The sequence below is a fragment of the Gigantopelta aegis genome, chromosome 3 (assembly GCF_016097555.1).
Source record: "Gigantopelta aegis isolate Gae_Host chromosome 3, Gae_host_genome, whole genome shotgun sequence".
Lineage (NCBI taxonomy): Eukaryota > Metazoa > Mollusca > Gastropoda > Neomphalida > Peltospiridae > Gigantopelta > Gigantopelta aegis.
The window spans coordinates 70526431-70546618 of NC_054701.1; the positions used below are offsets into that span (position 1 = coordinate 70526431).

Here is a 20188-nt window from a genome sequence, read left to right on the forward strand (position 1 = left end):
GGTTAACAAATAACTGTAACTAGGGTGTGTCCCTTTAATAAGCACGAAAATAAGTTGAAATGAAATGCTGGCAGGCGCTGGGTCCGTAAATCGTCACCTGCTCAGACTGAGTTCACAAATCAATGAAGATGTGTCACTACAGCTGCAACTTCTCATTGACCTCAATACTGGACAAACGATCAATATTGGTGCCGCCGTGTATCACTCATGCAATCAAATTATACTATCGTGATTCTGTGTCTTATTTTTACGACACATGTGGGGAATATGGATGAACTCAATTATAAAGGTATCTAATCTATAAAATTGAACCAATTATAAGCACGTGGATGAAGAGAAGTATTACGCCTTTTAGGTAGGATTACAGTAATACAGGCTTTAATACCAAAGCTTAATTATCTTCTGACTCTCCCAGTGCCTTTCGATCAAACTATTAAAGCCGCACACCCTAGTTCCATCCAGCGAAAATAAATTATAATTTGGTTAATCTACAAACCTGTAACACACTTAGATCACGTTTTTATCAAATGGAGTGAAAAAGCAGGTTTTATATCGATAAATACCATGGGAATCCCCATGTCCCAATTGCTTGAAATAATTTTGAAAGCTAGTATTCTGATGTCACCGGTAGATGTCGCTCGAAGCACAACAATGCCTACGTCACGACAAATTTCACAGACTTGGGGTGCGTTCGTTTCACCTCTCCCGGACATGTACCAACTGTTCTGTCATGGTTGTATCCCCTCTCCAGATATCGTAAGACTTAGCAAAATTATTGGTTTTAAGGGTTTGTAACGTTTTGTATTGAGGCATTTACTTGTCTGAACTTTATTGTTACTGAAAATGTTCACGAACTGTGAAGAAAAATCTCGCAAATGAACAACAACAAATCGGATGTTGATTGCGCGAACCGTGCACGAGAAAACAAACCGAACCAAAATGATAACGGTCACGTGATATACCAAGGTCTGTGACATTGAAATGGAAATATCCACTCTAAAAATAGATTGGACCTGGCTTGCTTAACGGTTTTTTCTCGACAACACGTCTTGTGAAAAAATGCAAAAAATGCATTTCGTGGTGTTACAAACATCAGGATTACCAAAAAGCACTTCAGGTGAATGGAAATGTGTATTCTAAATAATAAAATGTAAGTAAAGTGCAATTTTATTTGTGAAAAATGGGGTTTAATAGCGAAAAACAACGCCGTAATGGTTAACAAATAAACGTAACTAGGGTGTGTCCCTTTAAAGAATTGTATACAATATGTGTTCTTTTTATATTGGATTAGAAGCCAGACCGAATTAATCGAAATAAATTTTAAAGAATGAGGCCTGATTATAGGAAGACAATTAAGGCATTTGGCCTGGTATGCATATTCAACGATATATAATGCACATTATTGCTTAATATCAACAAGTATAATCATATAGTTAATTAATAAAACGGTTACATGTCATGTTTACGTGTACATTCAGAACAAGCTGTTGTAGCGCACGGCTCCTCCGTCCATGGCAGGAAAGGTGGGGGGAGGAGAGAGGAGGGACCGCCTGCACTGGCAGGTGCAAGGGAGCACCAGCAGCCCGATCAAATCGGTAGCAGGCGGGTGGTGGGGGTGGTGGTGGTGCTATGGAATTTGAATGGAGCAGTTAAATGCCAAAGAGAAAAGGGTGCGCAATTTTGATTGAGGGAATTTGGCGCAATTTTGAACGGTCGGTCGAAAGGTAAATGGCCGAGCTAATATCGGTTTTGATATTAGTGAATCGAGAGTAGCTCGCTAATTTTAGACCTCTACGATGCTGTGGTGTCTCCCTAGATTGCCCATAGGGCCCTTATAAAGGGCCTGGCCGCTTCTGGTCGAGGCATCAACGGTTAAATGTGACGGCTATTATATATAACGGGCGCAGCCATTTTGTACCATCTCAGTGAGTACGCCCTCTGGCGAGCTGGTGGTTACGTAATACTTAACGCGTAACGTCAGGAATGAGCCTTAGAACTAGAGAAACACAATCTACCTGTTTTTTGCGGGATGATAAATAGTCATACATTGCAATGTTCTGTAATAATACACATCCCAGTAAGCCAGCAATAAGTATATTCAGCACTATATATCATATTTTTCAATACAAAATAAAATACCATTTTCAAAGTGGCTACACTTCAAGTCGAAATAATTAACAATGTTTTGTCCATGCAGTAACCTACGTACTACGTACACGGAGTGTTTTCTTAGTTAATTGGTCTATGCTGTTAGTTGCTTCTACCTGTGGTTCCTGATTGGCAGGTGTGTATTTGATTGGTAACCAGACGAGCCAATTAATTGACGCTAGGTAGACACAAAAATACATACCGGTATTGTAGAATATTACCTGTCGCCCCTAAAATGGTAATGGACATGGTTTATTACTGTAAATAGTTCTGTAAAACTATTGATTAAGTAGACTTTTCCATCTAAAACCAGAGAACTGGGCAATTACGTAGTCCCAAAGAAAAGAAAATTATCACTTGGGTATCGTGGGTTTTCGTTTTTGCTCCAACGTAGCATATCAATAGGCCTAATAGTGTACATTTTTCCTTTGGATTATTTAACAGAAAAAAATGCTATAACCCCATTTTGTTCCGTTAATGCAACTTGAAATATATTTAGTTAAATAGTTCATTTATGCCGTTTTACAAGTCAGGTTGATCAAAGAGAAGCGCCTTGTCGAAAATTACTGCTTTTGTTTACACTGTACATACAGGAGATGGTCAGGAGCTGACGTCACTGGCCTCAACCCACAATTATTTCGCTTGTTTTAATAGCCACTTAGTGGCTATAACATTTTTATTAATATCAGCAGTGCCCGTGCAGTTTTGTATGTACTTTGCCTGCATGGGGGACACATACCCTGAAAAGACAACCCGCTGTTGTCCCGCTCATTTCTCCCAGCATATTGGTTTAAACAGACACACCCTCTAAACCCAAGCTATCACACCGGACGTCACAAAAACGAAACAAAATGGCTGCCGCCAGTTAGCAGAAATAATCATGGGTTTTTTTATTAACTCTAAAATTACGCGTTTTTCATTTACTAAAGTGTCAGTATGTGTTGGTGTTCCGGGTATGCATCTTTCCAACACACAATGCTCTTGTTTGAGTTGACCCTACCTTTAATGTAATCAGTTTTGCCAAATCTCTTTCTTTTTTTTAAATACATGGATTCAAATAATTGACTCTGTGGGTTTTGTTTAAGTTCAAATTACTGGAACAGACTGATTTATAGGGAAATTAGTTTATTTCTAAAACACGAGAAATAGTGATGTTAACGCTATGGCTGAATAAGGGCTGGTTGATTGCATAAACACGATTATTATAACACTAATGGCGCTGGTAAGCGATTTTTAAGCCCTATTTTATTAATGAATATTTGTTAAAAGTAGTTCGCTCTTCAAACAACGTCATTTTAGTTTTTTTTACCAAAAAGAGAAAATTAACGATAATATACGTTAATCTACTCAACAGTAATACATCAAAACAAAATATGAAAGTTTTAAATTGTGTATTACAAACGTAACATACATGAATTTTGTGAAACCGCCTTTAGCATATTCAATACCGTATCTCGGAACAAGATTGTATCAGAAATTGGTTACGATAGAGCCATGATGCTATGCAATCGAGACACACTGTCGAGTATTTTGTCTACAGGGGGGAGCTGTTCTTGACGAATGCACGGTCGGTCTAGGATTGATCCCCGTCGGTGGCCCCATTGAGCTATTTCTCGTTCCAGCCAGTGCACCACGACAGTTATATCAAAAGCCGTGGTATGTGCTATCATGTCTGTGGGATGGTGCACTTGCTACTAACGGAAAAAATTTAGCGGATTTCCTGTCTAAGACTATCAAAATTACAAAATGTTTGATATCCAAACAGCCGGTAATTAATAAATCAATGTGCTCTACTTGCTGTAGACAAAACCCACAGAGTCAAGAAAGCAAACTGTTTGTTTTAAATCACTGACATTACCAAGTTCTGGCTTTGTGACGCTAACGATTTCACTGACATAACAAACTACATCTCAGTTCGCAGTGATTCGTTGAAATATAACCTTGGCATATATAACTTACTGAGTTGAATAATAAATTTTCTTGATTTATATTAAAACGTGTGCTGTAACTCCAAGGATTTTGCCATTCAGTTCGACGCCAAATTGTGCTGGTATATCAAAGGCAGTTGTATAAATAGTATGAATAGTTGTTCGTGCAACATTGCATCCTGAAGATCATATTATTTGAACTAATTAGTATATGTAGCAGTAGCGGGTTTCCTATTTATTTATTTTTTGTATTCGGTAACGAATTTCTTTTTGACCGCCAGATCTAATCTAGCGACCAAATTTAATGAGTAGAATTTGAATTTTTTAAATTAATTATATTAATTAGAGATGCGCATCAAAATTTTAAAGGCCCACTATTTAATTTTTGGATGTAAATTTCAAAATTGTCCCCTTAATTTTTTCTGTCCCGGAGCAAGTCACTGGCTATCCAGAGACAGGCCCCGGGACGGACATGCTCAAAACTCTAGTGGTATATAAACATGTAAAAATTATTCGCACTCGTATTCGGTAGACCAGGTATCACAATTATAACGCTAGACACGTAATTCACCCGGTGAGTCGTTAGACGTTCCCTTCCCTTCTATAATGTGAATAAATTGTGTGGCTAGCCAGCGGCATCATGTTACGTAATAAACTTAGGTTTTTTCTTCCTCTTTTTTTTTTTTTTTTTTTTTTTTACCAACAGTAGTGACTGCTTGTAATACCTTGTTCTAGAAGCAGAGGCAGGAGGCTGACTGCAATAGTGTAGTCGTTACCAGGTTAAACAATCGGTCTTAAGGTTGGTAGGTACCGAGTTCGCATCCCGGTACCGGCCTTCACCCAGTACGAGCTTAACGACTCGGTAGGCAGGTGTAAGGACAGACAGACAGACAGACATTTTTACTTAAGTCTCACCATGTGTATACAGGTTCAAAAACATTAAAATACAAAAATACAAGAATAAAAGTACACAAGACTCTATACAGAATTACGCGAGACTGACATTAAAATAATACTTTAAATAAAATCTATATATACTATATTAATATAATTGTATATATATATATATATACATACACTAAATAATTATTACATAATATAATAATTTTGTTTTTTTAAATTAAGAGAATAAAAAAGGGACGACGTCGAGAGTAAATATAACATCATTTTTTTAACCATATTAAAATATAAATAATACAAAATTAAGAATACAACAGTGCCCGACGTCGGGCCAAAATTAAAAATAGGGTTTTGGCAGTATTAAAAACTAAATCTTTGTGGAACATTAAAAAACAAAACTTGTGCACGTCTGATAAGAGGTCATACTGGTTGTTAAAAAACAGAGCTAAATATGCAAGTCAGTTAAAACATGAACCTCGTCTTCCACACAATTATTTTGACACGCTACACCGACTTCTCTCTAACTAACAACTAACCCACTGTCCTTGGCAAACAGCTCAGATAGCTGAAGTGTATGCACGGGATAGCATGCTTGACCCTTAATTGGTTAGAATTACGAAAAATTAATGAATGACAGCCACATGTTTGCACAGGGTATCGTGCTTGAGCCTGAACGATTGGTTGTACCTTATGACGGTAATGTTAGTACTAAACCAATTAACTTTCGGCTGGGTCAAAGTGCGAGGTGCACGGAACTTTTAACAGCAGTTAACACCGCAAGTCCTGTGATTGGTTATAAATGTGAATGTGTTGGTTGTAAAAAAAACAAAAAATCATATGGGCTAAAAATGTATGCTATTTTATTTCATCTAGTACCACTGTGTCAAGTAGCCTTATGCTTGAAACATGTATGAGATACCTGTTAAAAAAAAAGTACTCAAATTGTGTGCGAAACTAGGGGTGTTGTAAAAACATCTGGTTACACTGAAAATCAGCCATGAAAAGTACCATTTGCTTCAGATAATACTTTCAGGTAGGGGTTGTAGTACTGATATTTATGGTTCATAGTTTAGTTGATGTATTTGCATTATAGTGCTTTTAAACACAAACGTTAACATGGTGGCCTGTGGGATTTTATTTTGTATAGTACAACCTATAAGCTCGATAAACTTAAATAGTCAAAAATAGTTTGTTTTGTTTAACGATACCTCTAAAGCACATTGATTAATTATTCATCGGCTATTGGATGTCAATCATTTAGTAATTCTGACACGTAGTCAACAGAGGAAACTCGCTTCATTTTTTCTAATGCAGCAAGGGATCTTTTATATGCACTTTCCCACAGACTGGATAGCACATACCACGGCCTTTGATATATCAGTCATGGTGCACTGGCTGGAACGAGAAATAGCCCAACGGGCCAACCGAAGGGGATCGATCCCAAACCGACCGCGCATCAAGCGAGCTCTTTACCACTGGGCTACGACCCGCCCATTAGCCAACAACAGAGTTAGCTGTACAGGTGCAGGAAACATTACTATGGTTCTTGTGTTGTAAAACTGAAAGCCTAGGAGGTCCTCCGGCTAAGAGAAATGTAAAACCAGACGAAGTTACAAGGCTACTGCCCACCAGACCGGATACGCCACAGTGTCATTTAAATAGATCATTTATATTTGGAATGGCGGGGTGGTTGTCGTGATGGTGGGCAACAGTTAAGATGTCTTCGTTATACAGTGAACGACGTACTTAGCTCTTGGGAGGGAAACACGAGGGCGCGCCTCTGTCTCTCTCTCTCTCTCTCTCTCTCTCTCTCTCTCTCTCTCTCTCTCTCTCTCTCTCTCTCTCTCTCTCTCTCCCTCCTATGCCCTTGGGATGGAAACACAAGGGCGCCTCCCTCACTCCTATGTCGTTGCAGGCCTACTTAGTGACACGAAAGACGATACATGTATTTATTAACTTGCTTTCGTCTAGGTTTGGTGAGGTAAAGCAAAACGGTTTTGAGGTGAAACGATAGGTAAAGATTTCATACAAATTGAGACGATAGTTTGAATATAAATTTTCTGTAAACAAAACAACCTAAAAACTAAAAAAAGTACTGAATTGTTCACCATTAGCGTAAGCATGTTTTTTCATTCGTGGGGAAAACACGAAGAACAGCAGAGGCTAGGCTAGAAAAATCGGCTATACTTCATACATGAGACCAGTGACTGTGTTCTCCAAAGGTAAGCATGCACTTTACACTCTAAATTCTGATTCTGATTTTGATAATATTAATGGTTGACAAAATCTGGAAAACAAAAAAAATTCGATGACTTTTCATTGTGTTTTTTCCTTCGAATGTTTTTTTTTTTTCATTCTTAAGAAAATTGAGATTGAAGGGTGGTAGTGTTTTTCCGATTCATAAAAAGGATATCTGAAGTGGGGGAGGTGAGTAGGGCACCATCTCTACCGTGTGTACAAAAACCATAGTTTTATCTTTATGTAGAGTACTATGTGTACTTCTAACTATAAATGTTGTACTATAACAGTAATAAGAATTGTGGTTTAGTCGTAGATTTACCTTTACGTGCAAAACTAGGCTTACGATGTTTAGTGAAATTGGGCCCGCTTTTCTTTCTGGTCTTTTCTTCTTCTTTTTTTTTTGGAGGGGCTGGGTGGTGGCGGGGCTTTTTTGTTTTAAACCTTGTTAAGGCCTTTCACATCACTAAAAGAAGGAAGACGTACATGTATGATGAAACCGAGTATTGCGTAGGCTGGAGACTATTTATCTAATCGTTGGCCATTAGCTGGCAGACATACGATTAGGTGTGACGCTGCCTAGTGCTAGTAATCAGATGTAGACTAGTCCTTTCGATTGGCAGCAGTTATGATGGGATGAATGAGTAAATCAATGAATGGGTGTTACACGAGACCCAGCATGGAAAACACACCAATAGCATGTAAATGTATTAAGTGGATGTTTGATAGCATATACAGACATATTTTGCATTTATATTGGGAGGAAATAACCATACCATAGCATTATCTTTGACTTAGGGACTGGTCGTCTTATAAAAATATGTTTTAATTGTTCCTATAATTATGACCGTCTAACGTATTCAACGACACCCCCCCCCCCCCCCAAAAAAAATAAAAAAAAATACCCCCACAAATTAAAAGAAACAAAAACAAAACAATGACAACAAAATAAATAAATAAATAATAATAATATAAAACCCAAAGGAAATTGTAAAAAAAAAAATATATATATATAATAATAATAAAAAAATAATACTGAAACCAAGTAAAGATCTTTTGGATGAGAATTCCTTTTTTGGTGGGGTGTCTGCGGATTGTATGGGATAGTGGTGCTCTATGGACAGAAGCGCCAATTGTTGTCCAGGCATGAGCCTTTATAACTTTGTATAGCAAATTCCGCCCACCTCAAAGTCAAATTCCACCCAATGCCAATCTATCTCGGAAATCTGACATGCTTGGACCTTCAGTCAGTATATGCAGAAACAAAACAAATTCAGTTTCCTTCCATCGTTGCTGGAACACCACCCCCATAGCTTGTTTTGATTGGATTGGAATGGATAAACATTCTCCTCATTTCCTAGCAAAATTGCCACCTTTTATATTAGATCCACCATAGGCGATTAGCCATATCGGTAAACCGCTTCCAGATATAATGAGTGTTATCCGAACGTTTATAGTCCCCAACACTCCGCCCCCACTCCCGATTGATTGCGATCACAACAAGACCTCGGAACAATATAATTATTCGATTTTTGTTGCGAAGATGCGATACTGTAGTTCGCGCACTGTGCAGTTAGTATTACCTTAATCAATATGGGAGTTTCGATTATGTCGTAGGTTGAAACGTGTGTAAACAGCTGTCCACTTCAACAATAATCAATCAATTGTGAGCACCAGCGACAGTCTGAAAAGGGTCTGTCGAATTGGTCTCATATCGTTATTAATTGACGGGCACGTATCAGTTGAAAATTTAAACGTGTACTAAGCCTACATACTTGTGTTCATGGTTACGCATTGAGGCCACATATCCTGTTCTTGTTTCGCGTAAAACGTGTGGATGCAACAAACACTTGAACGACCAGAAACCCATAATGGCATTCAATTTGCCACAATTGACAATAGGGAATAAAAAAAAACCAGTTGGAGACAATGTTCTCAAGAATGCGGTTTTTTTTTTTTTTTTTACGCCATTTAGCAATTAAACAGTGCATTCCTTTCGTCTTGGGGCCAGAATTTAGAGCAGTCGGTTGAATGCTCGCTTGAGGTGCCTGCGTCGCAGGATCGAACCACCTCATTGGATCCATTCAACTGGATGGGGTTTTTCCTCGTTCCAACCAGTACACCACAACTGGCCAAAGGCCGTAGTAGGCTATGTGCTTTCCTATCAGTGGGAAAGTGCATATAAAATATCCCTTGCTGCATTAGGAAAAATGTAGCGGAGTTCTTCTGATGACCAGACGTGTCCGAATTACCAAATGTTTGACATCCAATAGCCGATGATTAATTAATCAGCGTGCTCTAGTGGTTTCGTTAACCAAAACAATCTTCCTTCCCTCTCGTGGCGAGTAGAGCGTTTTCCTATATAATATATGTTGTTTAGTTCGGATGATCCAGCCAGAGCCGGTTTAAGGATCCGCGGGGCCTGTAGCACAAGTAACAGCGGGTCCCCCTTCTCATGATATACATTTTTGAAACCCCCTCGACGAGAGGGGAAAAATGACCTGGGGAAAATAAATGTACACATCACCGCGGGGCCTCCTGAAGCGCGGGACCCGTAACACGTGCTACATGTGCTACTACGATAAACTGGCTCTGGATCCAGCCACCTTCTGTTCATCCATTGTGTGACTGAGTTTACCACATTCCAACCAGTGCCCCACGACTGGTTTATCAAAGACCGGTGTGTGCTGTCCCCTCTGTGGGAAAGTGCACATAAAATATCCCTTACAGCTGATGGAAATATGTAACGGGTTTCCTCTAAGCTTATATGTCGGAAATATCAAAAGTTTGATATCCGATTTTTAATAAATTATTGTGCACTATATGGTGTCGTTAAACAATACACCAAAAATCCGCTGACTTTTCCTTTACTCTCATTGTCATTGCTACGTCATTTGTTGAACATTGTAATGTTTATCGTATACTTTTTTATTCTAAATAAAATAAAATACAGCGACATAGGTGACATGATAACTAAGTCATCGGTGTTAAGTTTGGTAGTTACAGGATCCACATCTCGGCGCCACTTCCAACCCAGAGAATGATACAAGACCGCCACTACGCTTACTTTCCTCTCGCTAAACACTACCTCTAGATTGTAGGAACAACCCACACTATGTATGTATGTATTGATGTATGAATATATATATATTGTATGTATGTCGAGGTTAACTGTTACATACATAGATATTAACGCACTGGCGCAGGGGATAATTAAATCCTTTCTGGCCTTTTCACAAATTGTCCCATGCCGTTGCTGGGACTCGAACCTGTGGCACCGAATCGCCTGCAAATTGCAAGACTAACCACGATGTGCTCTGAGCTATCGAAACATTCATAAAAAGGATGTTCTTTAACTCAACCACATGCATGGGTCCTACAATCTACGCGGTCGATCCCGCTTACGTGCATGAAACAGTGGGCAGACCTGGCACTGGCTAGTATGTATTGATGTATGAATATCTATATATTGTATGTATGTCGAGATTGACTTACATACATAAATATTAACGCACTGGCGCAGGGGATAATTAAATCCTTTCTGGCCTCACAAATTGTCCCATGCCGTTGCTGGGACTCGAACCTGTGGCACCGAATCGCCCGCAAATTGCAAGACTAACCACGATGCGCTCTGAGCTATCGAAGCATCCATAAAATGTATGTATGTATGTAACTATGTATGTATGTGATGTATGTATGTACCATGTATGTATGTATGTATGTAATGTATGTATGTATGCATGTATCGATGTATGAATATCTATATATCGTATGTATGTCGAGGTTGACTGTTACATACATATAGATATTAACGCACTGGCGCAGGGGATACTTATATCATTTCTGGCCTCACAAAGTGTCCCATGCCGTTGCTGGGACACAAAACTATGGCACCGAATCGCCTGCAACTTGCAGACCTGCCATGATACCTTTTTAGCTATTGAGGCATCCATGTATGTATGTATGTATATATGTATGAATGTAGGTAGGTACGTAGGTACGTAGGTAGGTAGGTAGATAGATAGGTAGGTATGTATGTGATTTTATATAAATTTAATAGAGTAAAAAATAAAGAAAAACTGTTTTGATTTAGGGGCGTGCCCTGTCCGCCCGCTCCCCCCCCCCCCCCCCCCCCCCCCCCCCACCCCAAACCTCGCTACGCCACCCCCCCCCCCCCCCCCCCCCCCCCCCCCCCCCCCCCCCCCCCCCCCCCCCCCCCCCCCCCCCCCCCCCCCCCCACCCCCCCCCCCCCCCCCCCCCCCCCCCCCCCCCCCCCCCCCCCCCCCCCCCCCCCCCCCCCCCCCCCCCCCCCCCCCCCCCCCCCCCCCCCCCCCCCCCCCCCCCCCCCCCCCCCCCCCCCCCCCCCCACCCCCCCCCCCCCCCCCCCCCCCCCCCCCCCCCCCCCCCCCCCCCCCCCCCCCCCCCCCCCCCCTGATCACTACCAACTAACCGTATTCAGTACTATGTAAGTGCAGATAGCATAGGTGTGTGTTTCCTTTTAGCCAGGTCATATAGTCGGGAAATCGGGAAAACGGTCACGTGGTAAAGTCGATTAGCCAGGTAGAATTGGGTCAGTATAGTAGTAAAGCGTCCGAGTTCGGTTCATTAAGTCCTGGGACTGACCCACCTGTCAACAGTCCCGTTTGTTTTTCACCCATTCATACATTCCAGTTGGTACATCAGATGTGCTCATGTATGTGCGAAAAGGCTAATTAATCAGTCTGTTTAATGCCAGAGGATAAACAGCAGCAGCAGCAGCAGCAGCAACAGCAACAGCAACATTGGCGGAGAAAGGATTGTTTATGTCATACCGTAGCCGACGTAGAAATTTGACTGCAAATAACGTCCGCGTTTGACATACACATGTATATACTAACTGAAATTATGGTTGCCTTGTACTCGATGCCATTATAGGTGCCTCGCATTAAATCAGATACTAGTATTTCCATGACATACATGTAGTTCGAGGTACACCGACATATACTTACAGAACAAAAACATATGCACCATTGATTGCCAGTAATGTGTGACAGTAAGGTTTTGCACATACACTATTGTTTATTATTTAGTGCACAGTTATTATGCAGTGTACATTAGATGTTGATATCTGTATTAAGTACAATAGAAATGCAAAGGCGATTATCTGCGGAAATGCTAATAAAAACAACATTATCTCTCATATTTTACGACACCATATTTTAAAGGGGAACTAAGCTCAAACATGAGCCTTATGTGTTGGAAGGATACATATCCGGACCATCAACACATACTGACACTTTAAAAAAAAATGAAAAATGCGTATTTTTAGAGTGAAAAAAACCGTGAAGTCACGTAGTTATAAAACTTGTCCTAATTACAAATAATACAATATTGGCGACGGCGTTCACACAAACACACACACAGAGAGAGAGAGAGAGAGAGAGAGAGAGAGAGAGAGAGAGAGAGAGAGAGAGAGAGAGAGAGAGAGAGAGAGAGAGAGAGAGAGACCGAGAGGACATACAGAGAGAGACACACAGACAGAGATACACAGACACACACAGAGAGAGAGAGAGAGAGAGAGAGAGAGAGAGAGAGAGAGAGAGAGAGAGAGAGAGAGAGAGAGAGGCAACCGATACACAGTGAGTTGAATCGGCATCAGTGGTGTAGTAGTTAAGCTATCTGACAAGTAAGTACTGGGTTCGTATCCCGGTACGGGCTTCCACCCAGATAAAGTTTCAACGATTCAGTGGGTGGGTGTAAGACTACTACGTAGACTTCTCTCTCATTAACCACAAACAAATACCCACTAACCCTCCGTCCTGGTCAGACAGCCCATTTAGCTGAGGTGTGTGCCCAGGACAGCTTACTTGAACCTCAAATGGACATAACACTGACACTACCAAATTTGTTTCTGGGGTCAATAAAGTTTATTTAAAAAAAAAACACCAAACAACAAACATAAATACTCCCCCCCCAAAAAAAAACCCCCAACAACAACAACAAAAAACACACACAAAAACACAACCCCCCCCTCCCACCCACACACACACAAACCCCAACCCCCCAAAAAACAAAACAAAAACAAACAACAAAACAAACCCCAACCTTAATTGGATATAAGCACGAAAAGAAGTACAAACAACAGAAATGTGCGGAAATGCATTTCCTTAAATCCATTATTACTCTTTTAGAGGGAATTAAATTATTTCTTTAACCTTTTTTTTTTTTTTAAATTACAGACATTTGCTGTCTTGTTATTGGGTTTGGTTATGGTGGCTATGCAAGGCGAGTTTAATTGATAATGATGCGTGGCGTGTAAATTACGACAGTGCCGGAATCGTTGAAGGTTAATCGATTGTGAACTCCCATCCAACTGCCACGATAAACAAACCTTTAAAAAAAATAATAATAATAAATAAATAAATAAACTGAGTGCTAGGAGACTAAGTGCTTCGTAAAAGGGTAAAAAAAAAAAAAAAGGGGGGGGGGGGGGAGAGAAAAAGCCCAAAACAACAAACAATAACAATAAAAGCATCACCCAAGAAAAAAAGAAAGAATACCAAAAATATAAAGTTAAATTTTGTTTTGTTTAACGACACCACTAGAGCACATTGATTTATTAATCATCTGCTATTTAGATGTTAAATATATGGAAATTTGGGCATGTAGTCTTAGAGAGGAAACCCGTTTAATTTTTTTCATTAGTAGCAATGGATCTTTTATATACACCATCCCACAGACAGGATAGCACATTCCACAGCCTTTGATATACCAGTCATGGTGCACTGGCCAGGACGAAAAATAGCACACCGACGGGGATCGATCCTAGACCGACTGTGAATCAGGCAAGCGCTAGTTACTCGAGACCAAGTCTGGGTTGTGCGTAGGGCGGGTGATTAAAAGTATGTTGTCAAAGTTGCAACAATGGCGGTTTCCGCCAAAATTATTTATTAATTTTAGCTTTGAAACATAAAGTTTATACCTTCAGCTATATGCCTATAAAAATTACAACCAAATAAATTCATTTACTAGTAGAACAAATACTGACGTCACTGTTTTATGCGTACACACTGAACACACTAAGTAAGTTTACTCAGAATTATTTGCAATCAGCTGACAAAAGAAACAAAATGGTGGCCATGCGGTATTTAACCAAAATTTATCCGGGAAACTCCTCTTGTCGTCCAGTGAAAGACTTTAAAAAATTATTATTCTAGATTTAATTATGGAAAGGTTATGCGTGGGATCGAATAATTTGTAGTTATTTATTACAAATAAATGTGAACATAACTAAATATTGTAGTTTCAACTTTGACATAGGACATTTAAGCTGTTCGAGGTGAGGTTTTTTAAATATAAATATGGCCTTTCATATCATGATTCTGTACTAAGCAATGATATCCAGTTCTACGACAGTGGTATGAAAGGCCATACTTATAAATAAAAAACCCCCACACCTGAAACATATCATGATGGTGTACTAAGCAATGATATCCAGTTCTACGACAGTGGTGTGAAAGGCCATATTTATTAAAAACAACAACCCACACCTCAAACATATTATGATGGTGTACTAAGCTATGATATCCAGTTCTACGAATGTTTTGGCTGTCCCTCGTAACACTACTTCTATCTATTTTAGAGAATCCGTGTGTAACGTTTATCGTGACTGTAATGAATATTTAGAGACATGCGTCTGTTTTAGTTTATGTCATTAAGTTTATGTGTATATATACTCTTCAAAAGAAGAAACGCAAAACCACATTGTCGTAACATTTGGAGAATTGATTTAATTATTGAATGGTGAGTCCGATAATTACCAAATGTTGCAGGATTGTTCACAATTCACTCTAGTCCATTGTGAGTAAGTGATAGGACACACCACGAAGGTCAAGGTCATCTGGAGTCAATACCGGGTGTGGCCTCCGCGTGTGTTGACAACTGCCTGGCACCGCCTGCCCATTGAAGCAACCAGAGTACGGATGACGTCCCGGGGGATGGTGGCCCACTCGGCCTGCAAGGCTGCTGCCAGCTCGGGCAGGGTCTGGGGCTGTGGTTGTCGCTGTCGGAGGCGTCGGTCCAACTCGTCCCATAGATGCTCATTTGGGTTCAAATCCGGTGATATCGATGGCCAAGGAAGGACATTAATGTTGTTGTTCTGTAGGAAAGCCGTTGTGAGACGTGCTGTGTGAGGCCTGGCGTTGTCATGTTGGAACACTGCGTTGGCGTTGGCCATAACTGGAACGATGTGTGGCCGGAGGATCTGGTCAATGTAGCCCTGTGCATTCAGGTTGCCCTGCACGTGGACCAAGTCAGTTCTGCCAGTGTGTGAGATGGCTGCCCACACCATGACACTACCCCCACCGAATCTGTCCACTTCCTGCACGCAGTTTGCAGCATAACGTTCACCACGACGCCTATACACGCGACATCTTCCATCATGACGTCGGAGCAGAAATCGGGACTCGTCACTGAACCACAAATGTCTCCATCGCAGTTGAGGCCATTGTCGATGAATCTGGCACCACTGCAGTCGGAGTCGACGGTGTTGTGGTGTTAAGATGACACCTCGAACTGGACCGTCTGGCACGAATTCCTACCTCACGTAGGCGGTTCCGTACGGTCTGATCGGATATCCTGCGCAAACCTGGTATTGCTGCGGCTGTGGAGGTGGCAGTAGTCAATCGTTCCCGAAGGTGGCGTACCCGGAGGTAGCGGTCCTGCCCGGGGGTAGTGACCCGTGGTCGACCGGTGATAGGGAGGTCACGTGTTGATCCATGTTGCTGGTAACGGTCCCACAGTCTGGAGATGGTGCTGGGGACACCCTGGAATGCCCTGGCAACGGCCGTTCTGGATTCGCCTGCGTCTAGTCGGCCGATGGCATTGTTTCTCTGCGGTTCACTGAGACGTGGCATGTCCTGGATTGTCAACTGTCAGCCAGATACAGAGGCCAGGCAAGCGAACACCCTGCACTTTTATACTGTCGGTGTTCATGTTGCACGTGCAGACAACGCACGTGCAGTGGTGACATGGTTTGCACGTGGCTGCGTTTTTGCGAATATTCACATTTTGGAACTTTATTGTACAGTAGCTGCGTTTTATCGAATGTAACTGTGGGAATGTGTTTGGGACATGCAATGACCTTATATTCACAAAGCATGAACCGGTAGGAAACATAAAATCGGAGTTATAACCCATTTGTACCCTTTTGCGTTTCTTTTTTTGAAGAGTATATATACACGCCGCATGCTTTGTAGTCTCTGTTGAAAAGTAGCGAACCGTTGCTTGAAATGTAAAGCCAGTAGTTTGTCCTGACTGGAACAATGTCCCAATAACATATAGATAAACTATTCTGATGAATTGTTCATAGGTAAGACACAACTTTTTCTTTCTTTAAAAATAAAATGTATTGATACCAGAAACAAATATGTTAGTGTTGTGGTTAGGGCCCTAACATCATGCCTTACTGTTATGTTATAGGCTAGTGATTGTGCGTATAATTTGAATAATATACATGTACGAATATATACATACATACGCACATACATCCATTAATCCATCCATTAATCCATCCATCCATCCATCCATCCGTCCATACATACATCCATCGATACATACATGCATGCATACATACATACATACATACATACATACATACATGGATGCTTCAGTAGCTCAGAGCGCATCGTGGTTAGTCTTACAATTTGCGGGCGATTCGGTGCCACAGATTCGAGTACCAGCAACGGTATGGTGCAATTTGTGAGGCCATAAATGATTTAATTATCCACTCTGCGCCAGTGGGTTAATATCTGTGTATGTAATAGTCAACCTCGACATACATACAATATATAGATAGTCATACATCAATACACACACACACACACACACACACACACACACATATATATATAGTATATTATAACATTAATTTTAAACATGAATACATAAAAACTTAAGTTTTATGATATAAGAGGTTAACAGTGCAGTTGGAAATGAAAAGAAAAGAGAGAAAAACAACAACAATAAGAAGAAAGCATGTTTATTTGAAAATGTTTTGCTGGAGATTAAACATAAAAATTCATGAGCCCGACCCCACACCCCACATCTTAATTTTCGCAACTACCACCCCACCCTCCTACTCTCCACCCACTTATATTTTACCACATACGCAGATTTCATAAACATACAAAAATCGTCTCTTGTGGTAAATGACTTGCCATGTCATATATAATGAGACGTTTACCGTGGTTTTCAGGAAACGTTTTCCAGCGACGTTTATCATAAGCCTTGAGTGTTCGATTTACGATGATCCATTGAAGATAAAACACACCGTTATCACACTGTCCATCGACACGTGGGGTCGAACTTTGGTATTGCGAACAAAACCACCATACACGGCGTTTATCGGCTAAACACATGGTTCCCAAACACGCGGCCCATCCAGGTCAGAGTTAGGATTAACTGAGGATAATATTCAACGATTATTTTGCAGGTTTGTTTCTTATTGTGTGTTATATACATGCTATAGTTTATAGTTTGTGATATGTAACATAGTAATATATAGAGAATAATGCTTGAGTAGCTGATAGATACCATTTATCTCATAACGAGTCGTTTTAAAATGTATCTAACGAGCGAAAGCGAGTTTGATACGTTTTTAAACAAGTTGTGAGATAAATGGTATCTAACGGACACAAATGTATTATTCTATTTCTTATGTATCCTTAAAAATCAGGTTTTAAGCAAATTTTAACATATCTTTCGACTAAAAGTTATTTACAACCGTTGCATGTGTAGCTAACTTGCGCGTCACTGACACACGATTGTCAAGTTAACTATACGTCACAGTGTAATCTATTTCCACAGTGTTGTTTTTTATTGGCTGCACGGCACTGGCGACCTGGTTATCAGCTAGGAGGAGTCAGTCGTATGTCTTGAAATTGTTAACACGTAATACGTACGTGTGTTAACAACCTATGCATTATCAAAAATAATGCATGGTGTTCTAACCAACGAGTGTGTAAGAAAAGAAGTTTCTGATTAGATACCTGAAACATATCTGTTAAACCGGGAGCCCAGAGAGGTTTAATTAGCATTGCGAGTACAAAAGGTCTGAGGCCTGGAATATGTAGGTGTGGGCTGTGGGACCCCCAAACAGCCATTCTTAAGTGTCATCTCTTGTACCAATCCGAGGGGCCGCCCCTCAAAATACCCCAAATTTTAAGTTTAATTAGCATGGTGGAGTACACCAATCAAACCTACACCAAAATGTTCTCTGTTGATGTACTAATTAAGATCCACCATTCTTAAGTGTCAGCTCCTGTACTTAGTCCACTTAAGAACGCCCCTAATTAGCAATAATTACAAGTTTAATTAGCATGGTTGAGTACATCAACAAAACTGATGCCAAAATATTCTTTAGGGTACCCTGACTAAGGATCGGCGATTCTTAAGTGTAAAAACCTGTACTGAATCCACTTAAGAATGGGTCAAAGGTCAAAATCCATCCAATTTCAGGTTTAATTAGTATGATCGAGTACATCAACAAAACTAACGTTAAAATTTTCTCTGTTGATGTACAAATTAAGATCCTCCACCATTCTTAAGTGTCACCTCCTGTACTTAATCCACTTAAGACTGCCACTAATTAGCGCTAATTAGAAGATTAATTAGCATGACTGAGTACATCAACGAAACTGATGCCAAAATATTCCTTAGGGTACCCCCACTAAGGATCAATGATTTTTAAATATCAACCTCTGTACTGAATTCACTTAAGGTCAAAGGTAACAATTTGCTCAATATTAGGTTTATTAGCATTCACGAGTACATCAAAACATTAATATGTATGATAAACAAGACCCACGATTCTTAATGTCAACTCCTGTAGTTAGTCCACTTTAAATGCAATGAGTGTGAAATGAAAATGTATGATTAATATAACTAAATAGTTGTCTATTTGATTGTAATATTATATGATTAATAAGACACTATTATACCTTTGACCTTAAGTGAATTCAGTACAGGGGTTGATATTTAAAAATCATTGATCCTTAGTGGGGGTACCCTAAGGAATATTTTGGCATCAGTTTCGTTGATGTACTCAGTCATGCTAATTAATCTTCTAATTAGCGCTAATTAGTGGCAGTCTTAAGTGGATTAAGTACAGGAGTTGACACTTAAGAATGGTGGAGGATCTTAATTTGTACATCAAAAGAGAAAATTTTAACGTTAGTTTCGTTGATGTACTCGATCGTGCTAATTAATCTGAAATGGTGGATTATGACCTTTGACCCGTTCTTAAGTGGATTCGGTACAGGTTTTGACACTTAAGATTCACTGATCCTTAGTCAGGATACCCTAAAGAATATTTTGCATCAGTTTCGTTGATGTACTCAACCATGCTAATTAACCTGGAATTGGGTGGATTGTGACCTTTGACCCGTACTCAACCATGCTAATTAAACTTCTAATTAGTGCTAATTAGGGGCGTTCTTAAGTGGACTAAGTACAGGAGCTGACACTTAAGAATGATGGATCTTAATTAGTACACCAACAGAGAACATTTTGGTGTAGGTTTGATTGGTGTACTCAACCATGCTAATTAAACTTAAAATTTGGGGTATTTTGAGGGGCGGCCCCTCGGATTGGTACAGGAGATGACACTTAAGAATGGCCGTTTGGGGGTCCCACAGCCTACACCTACATATTCCAGGCCTCAGACCTTTTGTACTCGCAATGCTAATTAAACCTCTCTGGGCTCCCGGACTATGTCTTGTTTAATATTATTTGGAAATACCCATACAAAGACATTTTGTTGTTGTTTTTTACAATAAAATAATTTCACGATTTATTTATCTGTATATTGCCACGAACTTGAAAACAAAAATAGATAGGAATGCACGCAGAAGAACAAACAGAAAGAATTACAAACAGACACGCATAGACACGTATAAACTTGGTTTTTAAAAAGCATATCTCAGTAATCTGGGAAG

At 40.2% G+C, this 20188-nt stretch overlaps 1 protein-coding gene across 4 annotated transcripts in view; it reads left to right on the top strand.

Moving 5' to 3' along the window:
• The window catches only part of LOC121368995, a 125419-nt gene that overhangs the window by 84290 nt on the left and 20941 nt on the right, over positions 1 to 20188 (top strand). Inside the window, exon 1 of one of the 4 annotated variants that reach the window (XR_005957541.1) lies at positions 6946 to 7198. The exons of 2 other annotated variants lie outside the window; for them this stretch is intronic. The gene's annotated coding sequence lies outside the window, so the exon portion shown is untranslated. Of the gene's footprint in view, positions 1 to 6945; positions 7199 to 17483; positions 17686 to 20188 lie in introns of those variants that run through there. One more of the 4 variants, XM_041493781.1, reaches the window with a different exon arrangement.